Source organism: Ascaphus truei, chromosome 2 (assembly GCF_040206685.1).
Source record: "Ascaphus truei isolate aAscTru1 chromosome 2, aAscTru1.hap1, whole genome shotgun sequence".
In the NCBI taxonomy this organism is placed as follows: Eukaryota; Metazoa; Chordata; class Amphibia; order Anura; family Ascaphidae; genus Ascaphus; species Ascaphus truei.
This window is the reverse complement of record NC_134484.1, coordinates 397,327,156-397,339,666: the sequence shown is the minus strand read 5'-3', so window position 1 is coordinate 397,339,666 and position 12,511 is coordinate 397,327,156.

Genomic DNA, 12,511 nt, shown 5'->3' with positions numbered 1-12,511 from the left:
CTTGTAGAAGTTCCGTCCAAATTAACAACGATAAAGAGCACCCAACTAAATGATCACTGTTGCATGAAGACACCAAGTTTAAGATACTTGAGTTCCTTGAATAAAGAGCATTATGATACTTGATAGTGTCACTGATCATCTATTTGTTACGCCGATATTTACAAATGACTTATTGTGACATTATACTAATTTGTCTCCAACAATCTAGTTATCAATATGTCTCCCAACTTTCTCTCCTGCAATGTACTGTATTTTACATGTACAGTATCATTCAAAATCCTCTTACTCTCAGTAACATTAGACTGCCTCATGCTTAAGGAAGAATCTGCTCATAAAATATCACAAATCTGCACTGCCCCTTACTATGTACGTCATCCACATTTCTATCGCAACTCTAATCTTATGCAACATAACTGCATTCCTTTAAAACTCACCTCTCTAGTTCTGTTTGTCCAATGCTCGTTGTATCTACAATCTCTCATCTTTGAAAAAACTCTCAATAATTGCTCATGCTTCTGAAATTCCATAACTATTAGTGTCTATAAAGTTCCCTCACTCCATAAATGCATTTTTTTTATTTTTTTATTCAGTCATTGGAAAACTGCTATATCTGTACCATCATCTCACCAACCGTACCTGCTTCCCCTCTCTGGTGCATAAGGATGTGCTCATTTATAATCATTCCTCTAAATTTGAAATAGTTTGAACGCATTCTAAGAAAGTACAAGTTTGATGCTATACAAAATGTAAATAATGAATACTGTTCAGGAAGAATGATGGAAATATGTAACCATTTAAAAAAGGTTTGAGGCATATGTACAACAAGCTGTTACTCTTTAAGATACCTTATGGAGTAGCTTAGTAAAGCAACATGGCCTTGATCTTTATAAATATTTCATATTAAACATGTTTCCTCAAGTAAATATTATGGGGAGATTCCGAGGCCCATTGTGGTTTACTGCACCCAGCCAAGTGCTAACTTCTACCAATAGGACTTAACACCAGATTGGGTACCTTACCCTGCAATGGACCGTACTGAATCTCCCCGCTTAGATGTCCTACCTTTTCTCCTTTGATTGGTCGACCTTGTTCTCCTACAGGCCCTTCTGGCCCTTGGATGCCTACTTCCTCCTGCAAAAGAGGAGACGCAAATAAGGATATTGATTCCAGACAACATTGATAAGGGATCTGTTTAGTGTGGAATAACATATATTTAAAAGTTGAGTTAGCAAATTAAAACTTATTTACATTTGCTAAATATTTAAATTTATGGATTATTATGACTAATAGAAATGACCCTTCAACGTTAATAGTGTTAACTTGTAACATAATATTATTTTGCCGAAACTCATTTCATTTCAACAATGTATCCCACACCAATTACTTGTGAGCATAATTCTCTAGCATATACTGGCAGATAAATGGTGAGGCAGAGAAAAGTCCCATCAGAAGGAAGAATTTATGAACATTAGAAGAAAGCAAAAAAGCTAATTTCTCAGGTTTAATATTATGTTTTCAGAATAATGTGTCTCTTTTGTTTAAACAAACATCTGCTAGGTCTGAAGGAGTATTAATCTCTCTTGGTCTCAGATCCTCACAGTCTGAGTCAAATGAAAGAAACTTGATTAGCCAATATATTACATTGGATGCAAACAGAAGAATGAAATAAATGTTATGCTCATTGAGATGCATTTGTTTGAAGCTTGATGCACAGCACCTGTGTTGATAAATGTATATATTAAAGCTAATAGTAAGCTGCAGTACATACAAATTATCTGTAGACATTGAGAGTTTTAATAAAGATTTGTTTTCTATTTTATCATGTGTACCATCTCAATTTAATAAGTATTCTTTCCATGTACAACTAATCATGATTTAAGTTTATTAAAATAACAGAAATCATTTTGTGCTAAAGGAAATATTTTTAACTATATCTTAAGATGATATAAAAATAAAGTCAAGCTCCTTTGTCATGATTCTGTTAATAAAATTAAAATGTTTTCCCTTTGGTCCTTGAGGTCCCATCACTGAAGGTCCAAGCGGGCCACATGGACCATTATTTCCAAGGCCACCCTCATTAGTAAACAAATATTCTATTTAATGATAATAAATGACATATTACACAGTGAATCAATTGTGTATTGCATATACTGTAAATATGCAAGTAATCATAATAAAACTGCATTGCAATGGGCAATATAAATAAACAACAATGCACACATCTTAATCTAAAGAGTTTACAATCTATTGTGATTCCTAAAACTTGAGGTCAAAATAAACTTGTCAACCAAAACCAAATTAAATACTACAGTATATGGGCATTCCACAAGTCTACAGTAGAAACATGCATATACTTACCAACTTAAATGTTCTGTACTGAATGTCAGCTACATTAATTCTTAATAGAATATTAGTCAAAACTGCAAAAGCAAAAGAAAATTAATGATTTATTAAGCGCTACTCATGTACTGATATTTTACAATAATACAAAAATTTGTAGGATGGCTGAATTTTAAACTTTGTAACCAATAAAAATAGTATTTACTGTTAAGATATAAAAAAAGATAATCATCTCCCTGCTTTCAAAAGTAGACAAACACATGTACATAAATATACTTTTTAAAAAACATACTATATAAAGAGACATGCAAATACATCCATGATTATCTACAGTATTTCACCAGACAGCATAAACAGACATTCATTTTTATACAAAATATAAACAACATTTCTATTATACATTGTTGGGTATTGTGGAGAGAGTGTGCTTTTAACATGCAGCACAGAACTTTGTTACACAGTGATCTGACTAACAACAGGAACCAACAACTATCTATGGGCAGAAACATAAACAATGCAGATCAAAAGAGCTTCTAAGAATGCACACATTCACTCTGCGTCCTATAGCACCCTCTATGCTTACACAATAACCCACCGCCTTAACTGTAGCAATTATCAAATAGCTGGCACATTCTACTGTGCTGTAGTCATTCTACAGCATTTGGCAGGTGTCTGCATATGTTGCTCAACTTGAATATCTGCTGAGACACTATTGTCCTTCTCACGGGAGACCAGTACTTTTAACACCTTTACCTTCCGGGATCAATTCACTAGGCAGGACAGTAGTGGAACAAAATGGGTTTATTCTGTGAGACACACAATGAAACACAGCAGACACACAATGAAACACAAAATACAGGTTATACACACTAAACTAGGGGTCTGGGGGGAGTCTCTAGCCTTACTAGGTGCAGGGCGCCTGCCTCAGAAAGCTTTCCCTGTCCACTCCACATCCAGGAACACCACGGTACTCTTTTCGGGAGAGATACCTGGCTGTCCCCACTGACGCGACTTGGATGAAAGTTCCAACTTGGCCACGATCTAAGAACTTGTCCTCTGCTAAGCTAGGCATCTCCGTGCTTTGCTATTCGGTGAAAAGCACTTTTGAAAATCCCGCCAGCGCTTCACCGGACCAAGTCTCAAGATTGTCTGGTTCTCTTATCGGCCAGTCCCCTTACATAGACCTCGGTGTCCTATGTTTAACATGGTAGAGGGACTGGTGGCCAATCAGAGACCGAATCGTAGCTGCAACAGCCAATCCGAGCTGGGGGCTCGTCTTGCTGTACGCATCAGAGGAGGGAGTGTGTTGAGAGAGCTCAGGATGCCAGCAAGCGGGAAATTCGAACTGGCCAATCGGTACTGTGCCTACCAGCAATGGCTTCCCCTTGCCAGCCTTATACCTCCCGCTGGGTTGGCTCCACCGAGTCTGGGAGAACAAAGAGTCTTCCCCCGCGGGGAGCCTTTCACTCCTGACCTGGTTCTCCACCCTTCCCCGCTCCCCAAATCGCCTGACACCTCTCGACTTCCCTTCTCCTCTTTGATCCGACATCTATCTATCACTATTAGTGTTAGCGCCTTTCTTTCACTATTGCACAGCATATATGGAGATGAATACACAGTTTAAAAGTACATCTTTTTTACTCTAACCTGGGCTCGAGAATACAACAGTTACACTAAGCACGGCAGATGAGCAATACAATATTTTAAAGGGGAAATATTATGGGGACAACATGCATACGTGTACCCGTAGACCAGACGCGGTCTGCAGGTAAAACGGGAGGACAACCGCTATCTTTGCCCCCCAACCTTGTACACATGTTTTAAACACATTTTCACCCAAATAACCACCCTTAGACTTCCACTCCCGAAATCTCAGGTTTATTGAAAGACATTAAGAGTATAATACATATACGGCTTATGGTGCTGCTAAGCTACCGGGACCCACGTTTTTCAGAAGTAATCAGATGGGCGTCACCTTTATTATAAAGACTGGCTACCCCTACCATCACAGTCTCCTCTGCCGAAAGGTTTTCTGTCAAATCCTGAGTCCTAAGGCTCTTCTAAGGTGGTGTCACTTGTTGATGAGTGTCTTCACAACTGGTCAACATGGTGACCGCAGTTTTTGAAAGATCTTGAATTTTTCAGAGGTAAGGAAAATGCAGTCAAAGACATTTGTCCGATAAACAGTTGTCGAAAGACAGTGATTGTTGTGGCAGATGGTTCTGATGTAACTAAGATCACTTTGAGCCATTTGAGTAGGAATAAATGACTAGTTGGAAGTTAAATGGACCAGCAAGGTCAATGTAAAGTCTGGACCAAGGGTTCTTGCGTTAATTTACAACTCTGTCTATGTCTGCATCAAAGCTGAGCTGCCAAACATAACCTATGGCTAGTGTTTAAATTTGCACAGTTCCTGCATGAGCTGCATGTACAGTAACTAGATATGGGCGAATTTGTCAAAATTCAGTTTGCAGGTTTTTTTTCTTCAATTTCAGAATGAACATGGTGCTTTTTTTTATTGCGAATTTGGAAACCTTTGTCTATAAGCGAAAGTTCTCTTTGTGAATGTGCTAACTTTAGCTGATTTTTGCATTTTCGACAATTCACATTTTTTTTAAACCTACTTCCGTTATTCAAACTGTAACTCATTTTTGTGGCAAATTAAAATTTTGGTGAAAAATGTTCCCATCTCTACATGAAACATAGCTAGGATGACTCCATCTTCTTTTTAAAGAAATCACAACTCCCATAGCAGACAGATGCTAAACTAGCCAGCTAGCCAGCCCATCTCCATCCAGTTCAAAACATGAGCCATTGTAGTGTCTTTTGCAGTGATTTTTGCAATTTGGTCAGCTTGAAAAGATTGTTCAGAAAGAGATTTCAACATCAAAACTTTGTTGGTGGAATGGCACAGTATGGTATCTGTAAAAACTGTTGGTTCAGGGCATCAGCATTTGTAATAGACTTCCCTGTATTGTAGGCAAGTATGCAGTCATAACTGCTTACAATGACATGCCATTGGTGCATTTGAGGGAAGGGTGAGATGTTTTTTGTATTTTTTTAAAGAAAATATACCTAAAAGTGACTTGTGGTCAATATAAATTTCAAATACACATCCATAGATGTAACCGTGACTTTTTTTCTCACTTCAGCTAGACAGCAAGAGCTTTCTATCAATCCGTGCATAGTTCTGTTTTGTTGATGTCATGGTTCTTGAGTAATTTGAAAAAACATGACTGTGAACAGTTCCAACAATATAGGCTTATGTATTACAGCACAGATGTAAGTATCAAAGGTCTTTCTTGGTGAAAATGGACAAGCACAAAGTCTGGTGTTCCTGTGGAGTCATGTAAGTGCACCTTATTCTTTATGTCTTCTTTCAATTAAACATTTTCTCACATTAGTTCAGAGTCAATCATGTATCCTATTTTGATATGAGAAACATATTTTCTTAAAATGTTAGAGTGTTTTACTGTAGGGATTCTGGGACATATAGTCCCGCGGTGGCCTGTGCGGAGCTAACATAAGATAGTCGCCGCTCTGCGCATGCACGAATCACAAGATGGCCGCCCCCACCTCCCGTTCACGAAGAGCTGTGGAGAACCATTAAACAGCTCCACCTGCACCGGATGCAGGGCAGGGGGACTCGGCTACATAAGTAATTAAGTAGACCTTGTCATTTATGTTCTATATTTTCTTCTTAACATACTGTAAATGTAACATTCAGTGTGCTGCATAAAGCAGCTTGCACAGTCACATTTGGATTAGGAACACATGTTGCCAGTGTGTACAAATGTTTCCATTTGCATGTCCATGAACATAATTTACATTTCTGTACTGCTTTGTGTTTAGTTCCTGGAATATGGATGGTAACCCTATGTAGAAGATATATGAAGAGTGTGTTCTATCTTTACTGTATACTTTATTAAAAAGACACATTTTCACTACCACATCAAACAAAGTGTTAAAAGGCATCAAATATCCTCCTTTTACATGTTAGATAAAAAATACAAATCTATGGAGGAGCTCAGAGGTTTGCAGCATCTGTGATTTCTACTAATAGCGGAGTACAATGTGCTTTATAAGAATAATTGTTTTTTTTTTCCACTAATTACACAAGTGTGCCATCTAGTGGTCTATAAATTACAATTCAGAGACATTTGATAAACTGATTCCCTTTCAGCCTGGAAGTACAGATGCAGCAGACGTTATCCGAACATTTCACAGAGCCGGTTTCGTGAACTCTGCTATATTCCATGCACTCGTTATTCTTCGGTGAACGCTGCCGTGAATGCGCGCGGCGCTAGTAAAAACACTAGTACATGGGAAAGTTTGAAGAAATCATGCGGCACGAATACAAATCGTGAAATGTTCGGATAACGGCCGCGGCTTCTGTATAATGCACTTACCTGGCTTTATGTTCTAAAAGCCCAAATCAGCAAAACACAAGAGATTTAAGATCAATTCTAAAATGTTCAGCAATATTTATTATTCCAAAACAATTTCTAGCATTACTGGTGAATGCAGAATGGTGCATTTTAAATGTAATAAGCAAAATAGATCTATATATAGCCCCTCTTCCCCCCCCCCCCCAATCGCAGATCATGTCCCCTAGGGTGTTCTGGGGTCTGGCTATAAGTCTCTGTGTGGTGCATACCTGCTGGCAACAGGAGGGCCTGAGTCTCCTGCGGTGACATGGGGGACAACAGGAACAGGTTACTGGGGTGGATGCCTTTATCTTGGTTCAATGGTGCAGCGCCTCCATCTGCAGTAAGCCCCAGGCATGCGGGGTGGAATCCCTACCGCTGAATCCCCTCCACAGGGATGAGAGATTCCAGTCTCACAACACTCAGTAGTTTATCAGCAAGCTCTTTATTCTCTCAGCAACAGCAGGTACAGTTAATCAATACAGTACACTAGCTGTTCTCCCTTCAACTGTTCCCTGCCTCCACTCTGGACCCCAAGGGCTATCCAGAGTGGGGCTAACTCTTCCCTCACCCCCTAAGCAGGGTGAGAGGTATTTGGTGCACCTATAACTCACTAGGCCCTACTCCTCAGGAACCTAACTCACTCTAACTACTGTCAGACTGACAGTACACACACTTCTTGTGCCACTAAATAGGAAGTGCACTGCTCTTTTATGATATCAGCAGGCACCGCCCCTGTGTCTCTTGCTTTGACACAGGGTCAGGTGACCTACCTCCACCACTCAGGACAAGTGCTTGAAGTGAGGGAAACCCATGATAACTTCTGGCAACGTGCCCTTACCAGGGTTTTATACCAGGAGGAGGATAGAACTATAGCCCCATTTCTTACCAGGACTACATATTGTATACAACACAACAAAACTTTGAGAATTGTGCCCTGTGGTCAAAATGTCAACACCCTTTGGAATGTTATCAGAATGAACCTACAGCACAATCAATGGCTTATCAGATGAAATCCTTGTTATATTGCTTTTTAAAAATTGGTGACTATTTTCCTTTGAGCAGCTGGCACTGTATTAAAAATGGGCAAGGTGCTGATTTAATGCTGCATCATGGACTAAAAGAGAACTGAATCATCTGGCATAGTTAGTTTATAATGGGAAGGCATGTTCTTATTCTTTACTGGGAACTTTGACATTCTGAAAGCAGTTATTGGCATTTGAAAACGTCCTACAATTCTATCTTGTGGTTGTCTTGGCTCTGACCTGGTGTAATGGGCATTGGGTACGTTGTACAGAGAGTGACAATGCAATTAAGATTATGTTTCAGATGTATCGATCTGTTCCCTATTCAGTTTTAACCTGGATTGCATGGGGAAATGTAAAATAATAATAAAAGCACATAAATGAACCTACAGCACGTAGCTGAGCTATATCAATATTTAATGCCTGCAAAACTAGCTGCATCCGATTCACAGGTATAAATGGAAATAAAAAAGAAAAACATTGCTTTTAATTAGGCTTTGATATATAACTCCCAGAAATTTATACTGAGGCCCAGAGTCACTAAAATGTGCCAACATTTAGCATGCCTTAAGTCCCAGTCAAATAAATGGTAGTTACAATGTGTTAATAATACCCATTAGTGAATCTTTAGTGTTGTTGCCCCTTTGGCTCTGCCTGCCCTTTTTTTTCTGACAACCAGGTCCACATTCACTAAAGGGTGCTACGTTTTTGCACACAAAAAAATATGGGGAATGGGGAGGGAATTACTTTGCTACAACTGTCTGGGGATATTATGAAGACATGTTTGTCGCTTCTAACTGCTAGTGGGTGCTACCAAGAGATTCAATATTGTAACAAATAAATACATTTTCAGCTGTTATCAGCTGTTTGGAGGTTAGTGGCCCCTCCCCCCAGGGTTTAAGCTCGCCCCTCCCCACTTTCTAAGTTAGCAGTTCTTATTCATGTTCCTGTGTTTAGACAGACCCAATGTGGTCATTCTCCCTCCAAATAGAGGTAAATGAGGATTTTAACCAGGTAGTGTTAGGACCTGCTCACTGGTCATGCCTTGATGTGGCTTGCAGGCTTATAACGCTTTGGCCAAAGGGTTTAATTAAATGACTCTTTTTCAAGAGAATATATAAGTATTTCACTGTATATTTTTGTCACATTGGATGTAGCATTGGGCTTTTCTGTCTTTTGTTATGCACATTTGGCCACACTCAGTAGCACTCCTTTTGACACACACACACACACACACACACACACACACACACACACACACACACACACACACACACTATATATAAATATATATATATATATATATAATGTGGTGGGTTTTGGGGTTTCGTGAGCTTGTTGGGATTTTGTGTGTTTATTAACAAATAGATTAGAGCTGAACGAAAATCAATTCCTTTTAATGCAGTGCACTGCACAGCCTAGTTTAAGTAATAATATATACAGTGCTGTTTATGGTATGATATCATTGGCAAGATAATGTATAGCTATGAATTTCAGCTTTGACGTGATTAAAACATACCTTTTATTTTTATATAGTTTATATATTTATATAATTGTATATCATTTATCCTATAATTAAAATAAATTCAACTCGAAAAGAGAAAGATAGTCAGAATTAAAGATCCTTGTGCAGCCTAAAGCAACATATCAGTCGTGCACCACAGTAAACACATTGTGTACAATAATTAAATACTAATTAAGTTACTACTCTAAAGTTCTCCTATCACTAGACTATTGAGAAATTATAACTATTGGAGTAATCTCCTATAATATGTATCTTTTCTCAGATTGTTATCTAACAATCCTCCTTCATCCAACTATAGTTGCCAGGTAGTCTCTGTAATACGGTATGCTTAAGCTATAGATCCGCAATAAAAGGCTTACCACAGTGATTAGCCAACACTTGTAATGGTACAATGTTGCTAGCCTGTCAATCAATTGTAATAGCCCAGTTTCACTTCTAAAATCCACTCAGAGTTGAAGAGAGATTTTAAAACTTTTGAGGAATTAGATGAAAGACAGAGGTTGGAGAAAGAGTACTTAGTGGTAGTTGTCTAGGACTGGAGGAACCCAATGCACGTTTCTCTGGACATACAGTCTATGGACATGTACTGGGGTCTTCTATAAATCTGCTGATACTTCTTTTATTTAGTATTTTAGTCACACGTATGAGTTGCATTATTGTGCTGGTTTTACCATTCATTGCTATTTGGATATTTTGTGTTGTCTCTGGATAATATATGTAGATAACAGAGGAGAGACAGCACTCAATCCCATTAAAGTAACACTCGCGATTTCAAGATGAATATCCAGATTCACTTCACATAGTACACTTGGATGATGAAGAAGTTGCCTTTATTCATAAAGGAGCATGCCACAGCACAGCGTTTCATCAAGTAGGTGTGTCCACGTTAAAGTATCTTGAAATTTGTTCCCTCATTATTCTATGTACATCTCTGGATCTGCGAAAGGGGATCCATGCTATATTGTCAAAAACAGGTCTTCAGCAGAAATTCACAAAAAACAAACAAACTCCCCTCAGATGTAGTATGGTGATGGTCAACCAAGGAATCTGGTAGTGTACACCCCTGATGAAGTCCGTTGTTACCCCGATGAAACACGTAGGGTTATTTGTTCTTGCTTCGTGGATTACTACTACTGGCTCAACAAAGTATCTGGCCGTTCCTCCTTCTCTTACCGTGCACCCCAAAACTGGAACAACCTACCAGAGACTCTCACATCCACCACCAGTTTAAGTTCTTTCAAATCTAAGGCTGCCTCACATTTTAATCTGGTCTGTAACTGTTTCATACGACCATAATATATATTTTCTTAACTGTGCACGCAATGTCTTGTATATAATGTATACCCTGTTCATTTATGTAACTGTATTTGTAACCATGTATTATTTGTCTTAACTCTGTGCTCAGGACATACTTGAAAACGAGAGTAACTCTCAATGTATTACTTCCTGGTAAAATATTTTATAAATAAATAAATACTACAACTTCTGAGCCCTCCTGAGTCGCTGCTGAAAACCAGTCTGTGTGCCTACGTGCATTTTCGCTGTTATAGCGAGTGAAAGGAGGTCCAATTCAGATCCTGATTGGAGGAGAGGGTCCGTGACATCACCCACTACCCACCAGGAAGTAGGCATCTTTAGAAAACGCCAGTCGGTCCACTACTCAGCGTGACGCTAACCAGCACTACAGGACCCAGCGTGGTCTAATTGCCTGTTTTACTCTATGTGCATGTTAGAGTAATGAGCTCCGTGCTTTGTTGTCTATTGTATTAAACAGTGTTGCACTATTTTCTCTTTTACATACTATACTAAGAATACCTGCATCTGCATTCTACCAGATTCCTTTTTGACTATCACCATACTACATCTGAGGGGAGTTTTTGTGCTTTGTTTGTTTTTTGTGAAGTCCTTTGAGGTGTTGTGAAACCCCTTAATGTTAGCTGCATCTCCTCTTCGTGTTATTTATTTTTTTACACTTTTTTACACTGTTTATGACACTGGTCTTTATTAGTTGATTTGGGTTTGCGCTCAAACGTCCTGTATCATTTCAGCAGAAATTGCATGCTGACAAGCATAGGTGACCATTGCTGCCATTCAAAGTAGGCGACCAGGTTTGGCTCTCCACAAAAAATATCTGTCTAAGGGCGCCTTTGACCAAGCTTGGCCCCAAGTACATAGGACCATACACGATCATCAAACAGGTTAACCTGGCGGCTTTTCAATGAAAGCTTCCCACAACCCTCAGAACAGCCCCAGCCTTTCACGTCTCCCTTCTCAAACCACTGACCTGGAACTCCTTTTCGCCTGCTATTGATACTCCCCTGATTCCCTCCTGATAGAGGGTCAGTAAGAATTTGAGGTCCAAATGATCCTCAATTCCAGGAGATCCTGGGGAAAATATATCTTTAATTAGATTTATTAGAATAAGAAAAGTATAACCAATACAAAAGGGAAACAAGTCTAAGAACCTTATTTATATTTTTATTTATTATTTATAAAAATGTTTTACCAGGAAGTAATACATTGAGAGTTACCTCTCATTTTAACTATGTCTTGGGCATAGAGTTAAGACAAATAATACATGGTTACAAATATAGTTACATAAATGAACAGGGTATATATTATATACAAGACATTGCATGCACAGTAAGAGATAATATATGTTATAGGCATATGTAACATGTTACAGACCAGATTAAAATGTGAGACAGCTTTAGTTTTGAAAGAACTTAGACTGGTGACGACTGTGAGAGTCTCCGGTAGATTGTTCCAGTTTTGGGTTGCACTCCCAGTGTACGAGTGAGTGCTACAAGGGCAAGAAGCACAGAGTAACCTTATGATTTGTCACAAGTTAATGTCTGAAGTGGTCTTTTTTATATGACAAGCATTATCAACAGATGTGAATAAAGCTCTTGTTTGTACTATAAAAGTTCCTGGCGCCCATCATTATTCTATTTGCATATCCATGCCGAGCCTGCACTTACCTAGCACCTAGTATGAGAGACTGAGCACAGCCATATATATATATCCAACCTGATGAAAACTCCTGTAGAGTCAGGCAAGGAGGGTTACAATTAAAATAGCATACTATAGTTTATTACATGAAAATAACACAATTTCTAATGCAACCATTGATGTGTTTCAGCCATAAATGTGTTCCATCAAATATATTTTAGTATTACACATGTAATGAAAGG